This window comes from Rhinoderma darwinii, chromosome 4 (genome assembly GCF_050947455.1).
Source record: "Rhinoderma darwinii isolate aRhiDar2 chromosome 4, aRhiDar2.hap1, whole genome shotgun sequence".
NCBI classification, from domain to species: domain Eukaryota; kingdom Metazoa; phylum Chordata; class Amphibia; order Anura; family Rhinodermatidae; genus Rhinoderma; species Rhinoderma darwinii.
This window is the reverse complement of record NC_134690.1, coordinates 184,825,990-184,843,979: the sequence shown is the minus strand read 5'-3', so window position 1 is coordinate 184,843,979 and position 17,990 is coordinate 184,825,990. Positions and strand designations below refer to the sequence as shown.

Sequence of the window (17,990 nt, the reverse complement as noted above, 5' to 3'; positions counted from 1 at the left end):
GAAAAATTGCTGTTTTCTGTGAATCCTGACTTTAAAAAAATATGATAAAAAGTGATCAAAGAGTCGCATCTACTCCAAAATGGTACCAATAAAAACTACAAGTCGTCCCGCAAAAAAAAAGCCCTCATACAACCGCATCGGCGAAAAAATAAAAACGTTACGGCTCTTCAAATATGGAGACACAAAAACAAATAATTTAGAAAAAAAAGCGTTTTTGCTGTGTAAAAGTAGTAAAACATACAAAAACTATACAAATTTGGTATCGTTGCAATCGTAACAACCCGCTGAATAAAGTTATTGTATTATTTATACCACATGGTAAACGACGTAGATTTAGGATGCAAAAAAGAGTGGCGAAATTTCAGATTTTTTTCTATTCCCCCACAAAAAAAAAGTTAATAAAAGTTAATCAATAAATAAAATGTACCTAAAAATGGTGCTATTAAAAAATACAACTTGTCCCGCAAAAAACAAGACCTTATACAGCTATGTCGACGCAAAAATAAAAAGGTTATAGCTCTTGGAATGCGACGATTGAAAAACGTAAAAAATAGCTTGGTCATTAAGGTCCAAAATAGGCTGGTCATTAAGGGGTTAAAGCTGTAACCATGGCTTCACGCCATCCTCAAGGTAATGGACAAGAAGACATAAAGATGCATTAAAAGAATTACTGGCCGACTCGTATGTTTCCTTTGAGCTCACCAGTGTCCTATAGTGTTTTTATCACTGAAACTTTTAGCGGTATATTCATAAAAATGTTGGCATAAGATAGCTCAACAACAAGTTTTTTTTTTCAACAATGATAGCACTATTTCTAGTAAGATTTTTTTTTATATCAAATATTGCCTTTGTGTACAGTTGGAGCAACTTGCTGTATTGAGTAATTTCAAAACCGCTTTAGAGCCAGTGGCGGACACAGACTGCAAAAGGCCCCTGTGCAGATAATGTGCCAGGGCCCCCCCGCCCCCCCCCCCAATACCGACAAAGTTACCTAAACATATATATGCATATAAAAATAAACCTTACTAATAAAAATTATGAAGGAAGATTTATATTGTACATTTTATTACCAGTTTAGAACACAAGTAACACATTTTTTTCCGGGTTAAATTCTTATCTAAACTAAGTCCCTAAATGTGGGCAAAGAAAATGAAAAACCTATACTCACCTCCTCCGGCGCCTCCGTTCCCCCTCCGCAGCCCCTATCCCTTTCTGTGTTTACAAAGCTGCTGTGGTGACGCGCGGTCGATGGCACATGACCGCTGCAGCCAATCAATGCCCTCAACAGCGATTTGCTGTGGAACTACTGTCCTCAGCAGCACACCAATGAGGAGTTATTGGCAGCAGCGGTCACGTGCCATCGGCAGCGCGTCACCAGTGCAGCCTTGTACACTTGTAACACAGACCGAGACAGGAGGATGGGGGCTGCGGCGGGTGAACGGAGGCGAGGGAGGAGGTGAGTATAGTTTTTTTATTTTCTTTGCCCACATTTAGAGACTTAGGTTAAATTGAATCATTGAATATAACACAAAGCACTCATGCAACTGAGATGCAATAATTTAGATGATCTTATCATGCTTAGCTTACTGCACTGTTACCTATCAAGCAGGACTGAATCTCAAGATATCTACAGAGGGGGCTGTATGGCGTTATCTACAGGGGGGACTGTATGGCGCTATCAACAGAGGGGGCTGTATGGCGTTATCTACAGGGGGGACTGTATGGCGCTATCTACAGAGGGGTCTGTATGGCGCTATCTACAGGGGGGTCTGTATGGCGCTATCTACAGGGGGGACTGTATGGCGCTATCTACAGGGGGGACTGTATGGCGCTATCTACAGGGGGGACTGTATGGCGCTATCTACAGGGGGGACTGTATGGCGCTATCTACAGGGGGGACTGTATGGCGCTATCTACAGAGGGGGCTGTATGGCGTTATCTACAGGGGGGCTGTATGGCGTTATCTACAGGGGGCTGTATGGTGTTATCTACAGGGGGGACTTTATGGCGTTATCTACAGTGGGGTCTGTATGGCGTTATCTACAGGGGTTCTGTATGGCGTTCCCTACAGGGGGGGTCTGTAGGGAAAGTCATACAGCCCCCCCCTGTAGGGAACGCCATACAGACCCCCCTTTAGGGAACGCCATACAGACCCCCCTGTAGGGAACGCTATACAGCCCCCCCTGTAGGGAACGCTATACAGCCCCCCCTGTAGGGAACGCCTTACAGCCCCCCCCTGTAGGGAACGCTATACAGCCCCCCCCCTGTAGGGAACGCCATACACCCCCAATCACTCAAAAAAATGCGACCTACAGTGTGAAAAGACAAAAGACATGTATCCCCTATCCACAGGATAGGGGATACATGTGTGATCGCTGGCATTGATAGGGAGAGCGGGGGACCGAAAGTCCCCCGAAGTTCTCCATCACTCACCTCTGACTTCCGGTGTCTGCGCAGCTCAAGTGTGACCGGCGCTCCATTCATTTCTACGGAGCTGCCGACACAGACCCCGGAAGTCCGAGGTTTGTGATGGAGAACTTCAGGGGACTTTCGGTCCCCCGTTCTCCCTATCAATGCCAGCGATCACACACGTATCCCCTATCCTGTGGATAGGGGATACATGTCTTATGTTTAATGGCAGAGCGGGGAGATACTCCCTGCTCTGCCGTAGTGTTCCGTGGCATCGCGCTGTAGCAGCCATAGCGGCAGCTAGCGGAGATTCCGGCCAAGGTGGGGGCCCGTGCCGGCAGGTGACGCGGGCCCCATCATGCCGCGGCCCCGTAGCAGCCGCTACGGCTGCTATAGCAGTAGTTACGCCCCTGTGTTAGGGGGAGTTCACACTGAGGTTTTTTTCGCGAAAAACGTCAGAAAGTGCCTCCCATTGAAATCCATGAAATTTTTCCTGCGAGCAGTAAAAACCGCATGCGGGAAAAAGAAGCGCAATGCCCTTTCTTCGGGCGTTTCTGTCTCTGACTTCCCATTGACAACAATGGCAGGCAGAAAATGCGTTTTTTGCTGCGTTTCCCTGCCCACGGCCCGATGGCCGAAAAACGCCACAAAAAAACGCAATGAAAAACGCGGGAAGTGTTCTACCGGCAGGTCAAAATATGCCTCAAAATTCCGGAAGGAATTATGAGGCAGATTTTTCTACATAAAAACTTCTCCCTTCTGACATGAACTTTTTAACTTCATCTACCTGTCCTCTGCAGTCTGCACGTCCTCCACTCGTCCTGTGTCTGTCCTCCGCTCATCCTATGAGTTCTCCGGCAGTCCTGACTGTACTGTCCAGCCGCCCGAAGTCTTACGTCGCACCGCCCCCTGTCCTCTCCCCTGCCTGAGCGCTCCTCCTACCACCAGCATCGCCGTCCTGTCCTATTCATCTGTGCCAGATTGGCAGTGCAGTGTAGCGGCTATCACCGGGCCCGGGCACCCGCCCCCTCCCTCCCGATTGGTAGTGCAGTGTGGCGGCTATCACCGGGCCCCCGCCCCCTCCCTCCCCTCATGCCTAGTGTTGTGATGCTACTAGGCATGAGGGGGCCCGTGCCGCCAGGCCTGGTACATAAAATGTAATGTGCCTGTCAGGGCGACACGGGCCCCCCCATGCCGCGGGCCCCGTAGCAGCTGCTACGGCTGCTACTGTGGTAGTTACGCCACTGAACGGGCCCCCTTCCCACGCGGGGCCCTTGTGCAGCTGCACCGGCTGCACATGCGGTATGTCCGCCCCTGTTTAGAGCTACAGGTCAGGATATGTTTTTTTTAAATCTTAATCCATATGTGTAAAACCTTAAAGAGAACCTTTCACCTGCCCATACATTTTCAGCTGAGTGCAGCATGTAATAGGCACGGTTTCACAAACACTGTCTCACTTGAAATTATTTTTCTAACTTCCTCCAGTATTTATATACGGGTGCTATTATATTTGGTGCCTAATATGTAAATAAGCCCCTGAGCTGTCATTGGGGCGTTTCTATCTAACTAAATGGCAAGGGACGTGATCTCTTCACTCTGACACTGTCCAATCAGCTACGGATAGTGTCAGGGCGGCTTACGCTGTGTTCCCTCCCGTGAGAACACACAAAGACTGAAAGAGTGCTCTTTGCAGAACCACCAGCCTGTGTGTGTTCTCGCGGGAGAGAACACAGCGCAAGCCACCCTGAAACTGTTCGTAGCTGATTGGACAGTGTCAGAGCGAAGACATCACGCCCCTTGCCATTTAGTTAGATAGAAACTCTCCATTAACAGTTCAGGGGCTTATTTACATATCGGGCGCCAAATATAACGGCACCGATATGTAAATAATGGAGGAAGATAGGATTTTTTTTTTAAGTGAGACAGTGTTTGAGAAGCCCTGCCTATTACATGCTGCACTTAGCTGCACATGTATGGGCAGGTGAAGCATTCTCTTTAAATAAAAATTCATAAATATTTTAACAAATAATGGTGCATGAGACCAAGCAAATAATCCAGTATAAGCTTCAAAATAGCAGTCACAGATGTTGGTAAAATGTAAAAGAGGTTTATAGAAGTGATGCATTATAGAAGTGATCAGAAGATCTAATTTTAAAACTCCCAAAATAAAAGTAAAAATAAAACATTTTTGTTTTCCATAAAAATTTGTTCTATTTTAGTAAAAAAGTACAAGAAAAATTACAAAAAATTAAACTTTGGTGTTGTAGAGATCCATGACATTGACCAAAATGCTGAATTTTTTGTTTTTGAGTAGAGTGACCCTTTAAGTATATTTTTTATCCTAATCTATATGTGAAAAACATTAGATAAATATTCTAACAAATAATAGTGCAGGAGACCAAGCAAATAATCCAGTATGAACTTCAAAATAGCGTTCACAGATGTTGGTAAAATATGAAAGAGGTCATATGCTTCAGTATAAGTTTCCCTTGTGAATTGGACACCTTCTTGTTTTTGTGGGTGTGCTATGATTTTTATTTTAGGGCACTTCTTTTGTTTGGCTTAAACATATTGGCAATAGACTCTGATGTTTCAAATTACCTTTCCTTCCATCTCAATTTTGCACTGCAGTTCTAGGAATTTAGATTATTAAATAATTCTCAATGGCAGCAAACCAGAGTTTTTTTTTTTTTAAAGTCTACAAAGACAGTGAAATGTGATTATTACACTTTATCTGATAATTACAGGTATGTAGCTGAAACTGTATCCCTGTAAGAGATGAACTGGAAAAAAAATATTCTATTAAATCATGGATATCCTTAAAGTGTAGGCTCCTTTTAAAAATAGCCTTTAAAGAAGCACTCCAGCAAATATATTTTTGCACATATCATTTGAACTGACCAGCAGTATTCTAGCAGTGCCATTTGTTTCTTCCCAACTCAGTTGCATCCATACATTTTGAACCCTTTCTTTATGGGCATCTGTGTCATGTGATGTCAGTCTGACCACCAGTATAGACCATGCTCTCATGTAGACAGGAGGTCACTCTCACCTGTGTAGATAACTTCCTGTGAACTACAGAAATACATCATCACCAATCAAATCCCTACTGGAAGCCCGGAGACTCCTCCCCATCCAGCTCCATCCTCCTTGTTCCTCTGCATGTCTCCTATGCATATAGTGCTTATGAGAGATAATTTCTCCTCTATCTAAGGGCACAAGAGTGCAGTAATATAATAGGTGAGTCCATACAATGATTAGCTGCAGAGTTATAAAACTCCCCTAACTCACACTGACTGTCTTTATTATCTGTGTGTGCAGTTTGCAGAGAGTCCAGTAAATTTCTATGGGACGCTGTTTCTCACTGCTCTCCTGTGTAAAACTGACATGGAGAAACCTATTACAAGCAGAGGAAATGGACACAGGCTGAAGCTACATAGAGATACACTGAGACTCTGCTGTGTGAGTACAGAAGTTCTGTGTCATTGATCTCTTACTTGCTGCACTTAGATAGTGTCACGTAGGGTACGTGGACCCACTGGGCCGTACCACCTTGACGGCATGGCAGCTGGCCAACAGGACACAGGACAAAGTCTATAGTTCAATAGGTGTACCTGTGGTAACTTTCAGACAGTAGCTGGACAGCCTCAGATGGGACTTTGGCAGCAGGCAGGCACCAGGCTTGGTTAGCGTATCAGGCATAGACTCAGCGCAGCACGACTCCAATACTATACGGCCCTTGGACCAGGATAACACGGGATACAGGTTACAGGAAGCAGGAACGGGATCACTGTGAACTGGAAGACACTTAAGGGACCATTTGCATAGACGAACATAGGTCACTACAACAAAGCTCAGGCAAGGCAGAAAGGGGCAGAGCCCTTCTTATAGTTCAGCATCATGGGATAATTAACAACAGATTCAGGTGGCGCACCCTATGGGACACAGCAGAGCGAAGCGGAAGTAAGCGCTGGCCCGCATCTCCTCCTCAGGAGATGTCAGCGGGTGTCAGGGGGTGAGTATACCTGACGATCCGCGGCCATGGATGTTACAGTATTTCCCCTCTTACGCCACCCTCCTCTTAGGGCCAGAGCGGGAGAGAAACTTCTTCAGGAGGGGAGGTTCTCCTCTGTCTCCCAGGACTTCTCTTCAGGACCAAACCCCCTCCAATCCACCAAATAAAAAGTTCTTCCTTCTACTCTTTTGGTGTCCAAGATCTCCTTAACCTCGAAGGTATCTGAAGAACCGCTGGAAGCCAATGCAGGGCTAGGAATCTTGGTATAGAGGTTCAGGACCACCGGCTTCAGGAGGGAGACATGGAAGGAGTTAGGGATCTTAAGAGTAGGAGGCAGCCGAAGTTTGTAGGAGACAGGATTAATCTGCTGTAGGATCTCCAAGGGTCCGAGGAACCTGGGAGCAAATTGTATGATGGCACTCTCAGTCAGATATTCCTGGAGGACAGCCAGACCTTGGTGCCTGGGAGAACTTGAGGAGGTTCTCTTCTCCTTGTATCTTCCTTTCGTTTCAGAATGGAGGATCAAGTCTGCTGCCAGATCTGCAGGAAGTGCCTAAAAGCAGAATCAGCTGCTGTTACCTTGGACATAACGGACACCGACAGAGGAATTCGTGGGTGTTGGCCGTAGACAATGAAGAATGGTGTGGTTCTTGTGGACTCGCTAGTATGATTGTTGTACGAGAACTTGGCCCACAGTCATCATGCTACTTGGATATCAAGTGGCGTAGATAGTTCTCCAAGATCTGATTGATTCTCTCGACTTGACCATTGGACTGAGGATGGTAGGCTGAAGAAAAGTCCAATCTTACATTGAGGAGTTTACAGAGGACTCTCCAGAACCTAGAGGTGAACTGGACCCCCCTAATCAGACACAATATGCCGCGGTAAGCCCTCAGGCGGAAGATGTGTTGGATGAAGAGGTTGGCCAGTCGAGGAGCAGAAGGAAGGCCGGTCAGCGGAACGTAGTGGGCCACCTTTGAAAATCGGTTCACCGCCACCCAGACCATACTGCATCCCGCAGAGGGGGCAGATCCATAACAAAGTCCATTGCTATATGCTGCCAGGGAGCATCAGGCACAGGCAGCGTTTAGAGCAGGCCAGCAGGTTTGAAGAGAGCGACCTTGTTAGCTGCACACACCGAGCAGGAAGAAACAGTCCATGATGTCTTTGGGCAGCGTGGGCAACCAGAAATGATGGGCAATCAGGTCTTAGGTCTTACGGGTACCCGCGTGACCTGCCAGTCTAGAGCAGTGTCCCCAGCGGAGGTTCTCCCTCTGTCAGGCAGCTGCACAAAGGTCGTCCCCGGAGGAATGTCCCTAACTTGCAGGGGGTTGACAGAGACAATACAAGATGGATCAATAATATTCTGTGCAGATTCCATAGTGTCCTCCGTCTCGAATTACCTGGACAAGGCTTCGGCCCTCACATTCCTGTCGGCCGGGCGATAATGGAGCTCAAACTGGAACCTGGCAAGGAACAGCGACCACCTGGCCTGACGAGGGTTCAGCCGTTGGGCCGTCTGGAGATAGGTAAGATTCTTGTGGTCCGTGAAAATCAGGATGGGATGAACTGCACCCTCTAGTAGATTTCTCCACTTCTCCAGGGCCAATTTGATAGCCAGTAACTCCCGATCCCCAATCGAGTAGTTGCATTCTGCGGAAGATACTTGGGACCTCTCAGGAACAGAAGTGCACCAGCACCGACAGAGGAGGCGTCCACCTCCAACGAAAACTGTCTAGATACATCAGGATGATGGAGGGTAGAGGCTGACGTGAAGGCACTCTTTATGCTATTAAATGCGCCTCCTGGAGTCCACACCTTGGTGGTCATGCCCTTTTTGGTGATGGTACAGATGGGAGATGTCAGTGAAGAGAAGTCTGGGATGAATTGTTGGTAAAAACTCGTGAATCCCAGAAAACGCTGTATGGACCTTAAGCCTTGAGGGCGTGGCCATTCCAGTATGGCCTTCACTTTCTCCGGATCCATTTTAAGACCCTGGTCTGAGATTATGCAGCCCAGGAAGGGTAGAGAGCTCCTCTCAAACATGCACTTCTCCAACTTGGCATAAAGGCGATTCTCCCTCAATAGCAGCAGAACTTGGCGAACATGTCTCTAATGAGTCAACGGATCTGGAGAGAGAATTAAGATATCATCAAAATAAACCACGACACAAACATAGAGGAGATCCCAGAAGATGTCATTGACAAATTCTTGGAAGAGCGCAGGGGCGTTACATAGGCCGAAGGGCATCACCAGATATTCATAGTGCCCGTCTCGGGTGTTGAATGCCGTCTTCCACTCGTCACCTCGGCGAATCAGAATTAGGTTGTAAGCCCCACGCAGATCTAGTTTAGAAACTATTTTAGCTCCACGTATGCGGTCAAAAATTTCAGAAATTAATGGCAGCGGATATCAATTCTTGACCGTGATCTGATTAAGACCCTGGTAGTCGATACAGGGTTGCAGACAACCGTCCTTTTTCTTGATAAAGAAGAACCCGGCTCCTGGGAGGACTTCTGTATGAAACCTCTCTCCATATTCTCCTTAATGTAGCCGGACATGGACTGAGTCTCTGGCAAGGAGGGAGGGTATACCCTACCACGGGGAAGAGAGGCATCAGGAATCAGCTGGATAGGGCTGTCATACGCCCGGTGAGAAGGCAGCGTCTCTTCCTCCTTCTTGCTGAATACATCCGAAAACATGGCATAATGAGAAGGCAATCCTGTCAAGGACTGAGAACGAGGAGGCGGGACCGGATGGATCTGCCCCAGGCAGCGGTCGAGGCTCTTAGGACCCAACTGGAAAACCTCTCCGGAATTCCAGTCCAGAACGGAGCCAGAGCAGACCCAGTAGTTCAGGATTGATGGCATTTGGATAGAACAAGAAATGAAATGAGTTCGGTATGAAGAGCGCCTACCTGGAGCCTCAGCGGTTTGGTCACGGCTATAATCGGGTCTGGCAGAGGTAGTCCATTCACCGAGGCAATGATCAATGGCTTCTCCAGAGAGGTCATAGGCAACTGGAGGAGATCCACTAGATCCTTGTGGATAAAACTGTCTGCCGATGCAGAGTCAAGGTAGGAAGAGACCCGGTGGTTCTTCTTGCCGGACATAATAGTCACGGGGATGGAGAGTTTTGAGGAAAAGTCTCTATTTAGCGCAGTGTCATCTAGGGTTGTTTCCCCAACCAATCCTAGGAGTTAGGGTTTTTTGGCTTCTGAGGGCACAGATGCACAACATGGCCTCCGAGGCCGCAATAAAGACAAAATCCTGAAGTGTCTCTGCGTTGTTTCTCCTGTATGGATAATTGAAGCCAGTTTACTTGCATAGGCTCTTCAGGTGGGCAGTCTGGTAAGGGTGACGGAAGAAGCTGGAAAGTGGGGACCAGCCTCGGGAGTCTTCTCTCCCAACGAATCTCCTGGGATCATTCCTGGAGTCTCATATCAACCCACGTGGCAAGCAAAATTAGGGCGTTCAGGGTGGATGGCAGATTACGAGCAGCCAATTCGTCCTTGATCTCGGAGGACAGTCCCTGCCGGAATGTAGCCACGAGTTTTAGTTTCCATTTAAAACCCCCTAAAAAAACAAGGGGGCACTCCCTGCGTCTGGAAAAAAAAAAGGTTCAACCTGCAGAGGCGACAAGTCTTCTTTACTGTGAGAACTGTAAATCTATGGAATAGTCTACTGCAGGAGCTGGTCACAGTAGGGATAGTAGATGGCTTTAGAAAAGGCTTAGATAATTTCCTAGAACAAAAAAATATAAGCTCTTATGTGTAGAAAATGTGTACTTCCCTTTTCCCATCCCTTGGTTAAACTTGATGGTCTTTTTTCAACCGTACGAACTATGTAACTATGTAACTATGAGACTCATCATTCCAGGACAGCTCTCCTGCCAGGGTGCGGAATTGAAGCAGGCCGGCCGGCTTGGAGTGAGTAACTTTGTTAGAAGCACATACCGTGCAAGAAGAGACAAAGTTCAGAAAATGTTTAGGTAGCGTGGGCCACCAGAAGTGACGAGCAATCAGGTCTCGGGTTTTATGGACACCAGCGTGCTCAGCTAGTTTAGTAATGTGTCCCCAGCGGAGAATTCTTCTCCTGTCTGCCAACCGAACAAAAGTCCTCCCTGGAGGGATGTCTCTAATCTGCAGAGGATTAGCAGTGACAATGCAGGATGGGTCTATAATAGTCTGAAGGGATGCCACCGTGTCTTCCGTCTCAAACGATCTGGACAGGGCATCAGCCCTCACATTCTTGTCAGCGGGACGGTAGTGGAGCAGAAATTGGAAATGGGTGAACAGCGACCATCTGGCTTGACGAGGATTCAGTCTTTGAGCGGACTGAAGGTAGGTAAGGTTCTTGTGGTTGGTGTAGGTCAAGATGGTGTGAGCTGCGCCCTCTAGAAGATATCTCCACTCCTCCAGAGCCAATTTGATGGCCAGTAGCTCCCGAACTCCAATAGAGTAATTGTGCTGAGCAAAAGAAAAAAGTCTTAAGTAGTAGCCACATACTACTGCCTTTCCTTTGGAGCTCCTCTGGAACAGAAGTGCACCTGCACCAACAGAGGAGGCGTCCACCTCCAATGAGAACTGTCGAGATACGTAAGGATGATGGAGGATCGAAGCTGAAGTGAAGGCTTTCCTGAGGCTAATGAATGCGGACTCTGCCTCTGGAGTCCATACCTTGGCATTCACACCCTTCTTGGTAAGGGTAGAGATGGGGGCCGTCAGAGATGAAAAGTTCGGAATAAACTGCCGGTAGAAATTGGCGAATCCCAGGAACCGTTGTATGGCCCTTAGGCCCTGAGGACGTGGCCACTCCAGGACAGACTTTAGTTTCTCAGGGTGCATCTTAAGACCTTGATCCGAGATGACGTAGCCCGGGAAGGGCAAAGACTAATTTTCAAAGACGCACTTCTCCAACTTGGCATATAAGCGATTCTCTCTTAGTCGCAGAAGAACTTGCCTCCGATGGGTCATCAGATCTGGGGAGAAAAACAAAATATCATTGAGATAAACTACAACACACATATAGAGGAGATCTCGTAAAATATTATTGACGAATTCCTGAAATACTGCGGGAGCGTTACACAGTCCGAAGGGCATCACTAGGTATTCGTAGTGCCCATCGCGTGTGTTAAATGCCGTCTTCCATTCATCACCTCGGTGAATCCGGATTAGGATATAAGCCCCTCGCAGATCGCACGAAAGGACTGCAGGAACAAGGCTAGGTCTGAGGATACAGGTCCTTGTTGCTCCAAGATTGAGTTCGTCCATGCGAGGGCCTTGCCAGTGAGGAGGGAGATAATAAACGCCACTTTGGCCTCCTCGGAGGGTAAGAGATGAGCCCATAGCCTAAAATGAACCGTGCATTGGTTAATAAATCCTCTACATGCTCTGGGATCACCGTTGTAACGAGGAAAAGAAGAGGCTGAGGAACTGTGGATCCGGAACAAACAGGAGGAGCAACGGGCAGTGGCACAGCAACAGCTTCAGGAGGAAGAACCGGGGGTGGAACAGTCAGTAGATCCAGACGGACCATGATAGTATTTACCACCTCAAGAAGTTGATCCTGATGTGTGCATAGCTCAAGCATCTCCGTCTGTATGTTCTGGACTGCAGCCTTTGGATGGCCAGTGGGTTCCTTGTCCTGAGCGTACTGTCACGGTCACAGGGTATGTGGACCCAGTAGGCCGCTCCTCCGTAGTGGAGAGGCAGCTGACCAGGTCACAGTCTATATGAAAGTCAATAGTAGATAGTAACGCTTGGGTAACTGAACTAGTCCAGACGGTGGCTGTGGCTTAGCAGTATCCGATGTGGCAGAAGACACTGGACGTGGCAGAAGACACTGGACGTGGCAAACGACACTGGAGGTGGCAAACGACAGCAGGTGCAGTAGACACGACTCCAACACTGGTAGGCACAGGAACAAGAACAGTACGGGATACAGAAACGGGTAACAGAGCACGGGTAACAACTGCATAGGGAAACACTAAGGGACCATTTGCAAGACAGTCTGGGAAAAACTAACAACGCTCAGGCAAGATTCAGAAGGCCTGGGGCCTTCTTATAGACCAGGAAATCATGGCAGTTGATGATGATGACGATTTCCTTTGTGCGCACACTGGCCCTTTGAGGCCGGGCACGAGCGTGCACGTGCACCCTACGGTACACAGCAGAACGGAGCGGAACCAAGAACCAAGCTCAGTACATATATACAGCACCAGAACAAAGCTCAGTACATATACACAACACCATAAACAAGGGTATTACATATATACAGCACCAAAACAAAGCTCATTACATATATACAGCACGAGAACAAAGCTAATTACATATATACAGCACCAGAACAAAGATCAGTACATATATACAGTGCCAAAACAAAGCTAAGTATATATATACAGTGCCAGAACAAAGCTCAGTACATATAAAGTGCCAGAACCAAGATCATTACATATATACAGCACCAGAACAAAGCTCAATACATATATACAGAACCAGAACTAAGCTCAGTACATATATACAGCACAGAACCAAGCTCAGTAAATAAGTACAACACAAGAACAAATACAGCTCAAGTTAGTGCGCCGCTACCGTATAGGTTTGCCCTAAATTATATACAGCTCCCAGCATGGCCCAAACAATGGTAAGGATATGCTGGGAGATGCTGTTTCACAAAAAAAAAATCATACCATTCATCACCTCGCTGCAGATCATACAGTGACTACAGTGCTGATTAGAGGCAGAATAAACATTTACATTAAGTGACTCACAAGTGACGTCAGATTTTAGTTGTTCTTTTTCTCTTTTCTTCTCCATCCGGTCTAGACCTCTATGACTTCTCCCAGCCACAGCCCATTTCTGCAGTTTGCAACTCAGATGTCTTCATTTTCTCACATTTCAAACATTTCTGCACCTATAAACAAAGATAAAGTTCTTATGGTGCCAGACACTGTGCCCCTAAATATAATAGAGCCATACACTGCACCTCTAATTATAATAGCACCATACACTGTGTCACACACACACACACACACACACACACACACACACACACACACACACACACACACACACACACCATGCCCCCTGTAGATAGTGCCCCCCATAGAGATCCCTGTAGATAGTGCCCTACATATATCCCCCTGTAGATAGTGACCCGCATAGAGCCCCTGTAGATAGTGCCCCACATACAGCCCCCTGTAGATAGTCTCCCACATATAGCCCCCCTTTCTATAGTGCCCCACATATAGCCCCCTCTGAAAACAGTGCCCCACATGCATCCCCCCTGTAGATAGTGCCCCACATACACTACCGTTCAAAAGTTTAGGGTCACCCAGACAATTTTGTGTTTTCCATGGGGACCGGGCTGCACCATAAATTACACAGATGGCCCATTGCTTTCAGAGGGCACAGTGCAAGATTCCTTTAATTTGTTTCATCAGACATTTTTTAACTTATAACATTATAATTAATCAGTTATTTAATATATTCTGAGAAGTAGAATATAAATAGCTACACTACCGTTCAAAAGTTTGGGGTCACCCAGACAATTTTGTGTTTTCCATGAAAACCCACACTTATATTTATCAAATGAGTTGCAAAATGACTAGAAAATATAGTCAAGACATTGACAAGGTTAGAAATAATGATTTTTATTTGAAATAATAATTTTCTCCTTCAAACTTTGCTTTCGTCAAAGAATGCTCCATTTGCAGCAATTACATCATTGCAGACCTTTGGCATTCTAGCTGTTAATTTGCTGAGGTATTCGGGAGAAATTTCACCCCATGCTTCCAGAAGCCCCTCCCACAAGTTGGATTGGCTTGATGGGCACTTTTTGTGTACCATACGGTCAAGCTGCTCCCACAACAGCTCTATGGGGTTGAGATCTGGTGACTGCGCTGGCCACTCCATTACAGATAGAATACCAGCTGCCTGCTTCTTCCCTAAATAGTTCTTGCATAATTTGGAGGTGTGCTTTGGGTCATTGTCCTGTTGTAGGATGAAATTGGCTCCAATCAAGCGCTGTCCACAGGGTATGGCATGGCGTTGCAAAATGGAGTGATAGCCTTCCTTATTCAAAATCCCTTTTACCTTGTACAAATCTCCCACTTTACCAGCACCAAAGCAACCCCAGACCATCACATTACCTCCACCATGCTTGACAGATGGCGTCAGGCACTCTTCCAGCATCTTTTCAGTTGTTCTGCGTCTCACAAATGTTCTTCTGTGTGATCCAAACACCTCAAACTTCGATTCGTCTGTCCATAACACTTTTTTCCAATCTTCCTCTGTCCAATGTCTGTGTGCTTTTGCCCATATTAATCTTTTCCTTTTATTAGCCAGTCTCAGATATGGCTTTTTCTTTGCCACTCTGCCCTGAAGGCCAGCATCCCGGAGTCGCCTCTTCACAGTAGATGTTGACACTGGCGTTTTGCGGGTACTATTTAATGAAGCAGCTAGTTGAGGACCTGTGAGACGTCTATTTCTCAAACTACAGAGTGTAATGTTCTTGTCTTGTTGCTCAGTTGTGCAATGGGGCCTCACACTTCTCTTTCTACTCTGGTTAGAGCCTGTTTGTGCTGTCCACTGAAGGGAGTAGTACACACCGTTGTAGGAAATCTTCAGTTTCTTGGCAATTTCTCACATGGAATAGCCTGCATTTCTAAGAACAAGAATAGACTGTCGAGTTTCACATGAAAGCTCTCTTTTTCTAGCCATTTTGAGAGTTTAATCGAACCCACAAATGTAATGCTCCAGATTCTCAACTAGCTCAAAGGAAGGTCAGTTTTATAGCTCCTCTAAACAGCAAAACTGTTTACAGCGGTGCTAACATAATTGCACAAGGGTTTTCAAGTGTTTTCTAATCATCCATTAGCCTTCTAACACAGTTAGCAAACACAATGTACCATTAGAACACTGGAGTGATGGTTGCTGGAAATGGGCCTCTATACACCTATGTAGATATTGCATTAAAAACCAGACGTTTGCAGCTAGAATAGTCCTTTAGCACATTAACAATGTATAGAGTGTATTTCTGATTAATTTAATGTTATTTTCATTGAAAAAACGGTGCTTTTCTTGCAAAAATAAGGACATTTCTAAGTGACCCTAAACTTTTGAACGGTAGTGTATATCCCCCCTGTAGATAGTGCTCCAAAACATAGGCCACCGCTGTATATAGTGCCTCACATATAGCTCCCCCCATAGTGCTCCACATATAGCCCACCCCTGTATATAGCCCCCCTGTATATAGTGCCTCACATATAGCCCCCCTATAATGCTACACATATAGCCCACCCCTGTATATAGCCCCCCCTGTAGATAGAACTGACCCCTGTAGATAGAGCCCCCTTTAGATAATGTCACTCACATTTTTATTAGGATAAAATAAAACACAAAACTTTAAATACCTTAATCCCATTCCCGCACCGTCCGGTGGCAATGCAGACCTGCTCTCTTCTGAGCAGGTCTGCTTGCATCGTTGAAAAGCACTGATTGACATTTTTCCCCATTCTGCATTCTGCCCTGCCAATCAATGCATTTCATAGATGCAAGCGCCGCTCAGAGAGGCAGCAGGCCGTCGTCATGGACAGTGCGGCACTGGCACCCCCACCTTCCCTCTTAGTTGTGCCGGGGCACGTGCCCGGCCTGCACCCCCCCTTAGCTATGCCCCTGCATATAAATTTATATGTAGGCTACTCCGAGGGCTACCATGGTAGAAAATAAAAATAGAATGTGCTTCCTAGAATTCTGAGGTTTCGAAGGTAATGGATATTTATTCTTTACAGTAGTCCAATTTAGACCACAAAATCTATGCATGGTCTAAGACAAACATAGAACCTGGTCCAGCAGAAGACGAAGAAGGCCTAAACATAACTTTTTTGAAGATTTTCATTAATGTAGCTTTTCATGGCTTGCCCTTCTGGGCATGAGAGGAAAAAAAACATCTCAATAGGACCTGAGTGGTGGTAACGGATCTGCTATCAACAAGGGGAAACATTTCAAATCTAAATAATTTAACCTTAATTCTAAAAAAAAAATTGCTCCAGTTAGATTAGGAGAAAGTTTCTAAAAATATAGGTTCACTTCCTCAGACCTCCCAGGCACTGAATTTTTCTGAATTATTTAGAACAGGGGCGTACCATATGATCAGATTCACCCCAATAAAAGCACAGGACATGGGACTTGCAACAAGACATTTGTAAAGTGAATGTGTATATGCTTTTCTGCAGACCCACTTAAAGCCACCAAAGTATTGACTACTTTTGTCAGGAGATTGCCTTCTTGATGCCGTTCCCAGAGCTTTCCCCTGAGTATGTTCCTTGGATAAGCTCAGATTAAGCACCAGTGTGGAAGTTCAGACTAATAACCGGTGCAAGCGGTTGCTCTGAGCAATCAGTAAGATTTTCTAGCCATATAGGGATACAAATAGTGCTGCGAGGGATAGTCTAGTTGGCAGTGTTAGGGCTATGAGTAACTAATTGCTAAACAGTAGCCTACTCAATACAATGCACCAGTAAGACTCGCAGTACATAGGAGAAGACAAAAGAAAAGACAAGAACAAGCAGGTTCACAATGAAAGTCAAAAGTCACTCAGGAGGGTTGCACTAAAAAGTGAGCTAGGGACCGCAGCAAAACACTACAAATAGTATCCTTCTGCAGTTATATTCAATTTAATTTGCTGAGAGAGAAACCCATCACGGTCCTGAGCATCCTACAAACATGAAGCCGAAAGGGGTGGCTGAGCCTAGATAACACCATGGATTAGGGTAGGTTTTCAAAAGAGGATTGACAGTTGTGTAGTTGCATAAGACCTATGTGATTTCATGAAGATCAAATAGGTCTTGTGCAACTGCAGGCTTCAGGTGTGTGCCTTAAAGGGGTTATCTCATCGCCTTAAGGGGATTGTCTTATATATATGACACCCAAGAGCCCCTACAAACAGCTAATTTTTCAGACATTTCCCCTGCAGTGGGCACTGCAGGGGACATGGCTTGCTCGTGTCCTGAGACCCCCAACGATTGCTAAAACGAAGCGGCAGAAGCTTGGCTCTGCTCGGCTTTCTTTAGAAAGCCGAGTGAGCAGGGTACTGACTAATAGACTTTCTATTGAGCTCGTATAACACTAGCTCGGCTTTTCGAGAAAAGCCAATCAGAAACGAAGTTTCACAGCGCTCACCCAAGCACTTCTGCAGCTTAGCAGATCTGTGGGGGTTTCAGTAATCGGACACGCACCAATCCAAACTTCTGGCATGTCACTTTGACATGTAAAAAGTTTTTTCTAAAGTTTAGTTACCCTTTAACATATTAACGGAAGCTCTGAAGCTTGCTGCATACTGTTATTTAGTTCAATGTGCAAAAATATTCAGAAAGCTAGGCCTATGCAAGGAATTTGGAGCAGTGTATCACACAAACATTCATGTAAAAAGTTTGAGTGATCAGCATATGAACAAGAATGCAGCCTATTGTATGGCCTTACTATCAAAAATATCAATATACATAATTTATACTGGAGTAATCCATGGTAAGAAACATAAATGTATTGTCTGATGTACATTTTATA

The 17,990-nt window shown here is 45.9% G+C and overlaps 1 protein-coding gene across 1 annotated transcript in view; it reads left to right on the top strand.

Annotated features, from left to right (window-relative positions):
- Positions 1-17,990, top strand: part of COL21A1 (collagen type XXI alpha 1 chain) — a 384,255-nt gene that overhangs the window by 93,884 nt on the left and 272,381 nt on the right. The window lies entirely within an intron of this gene.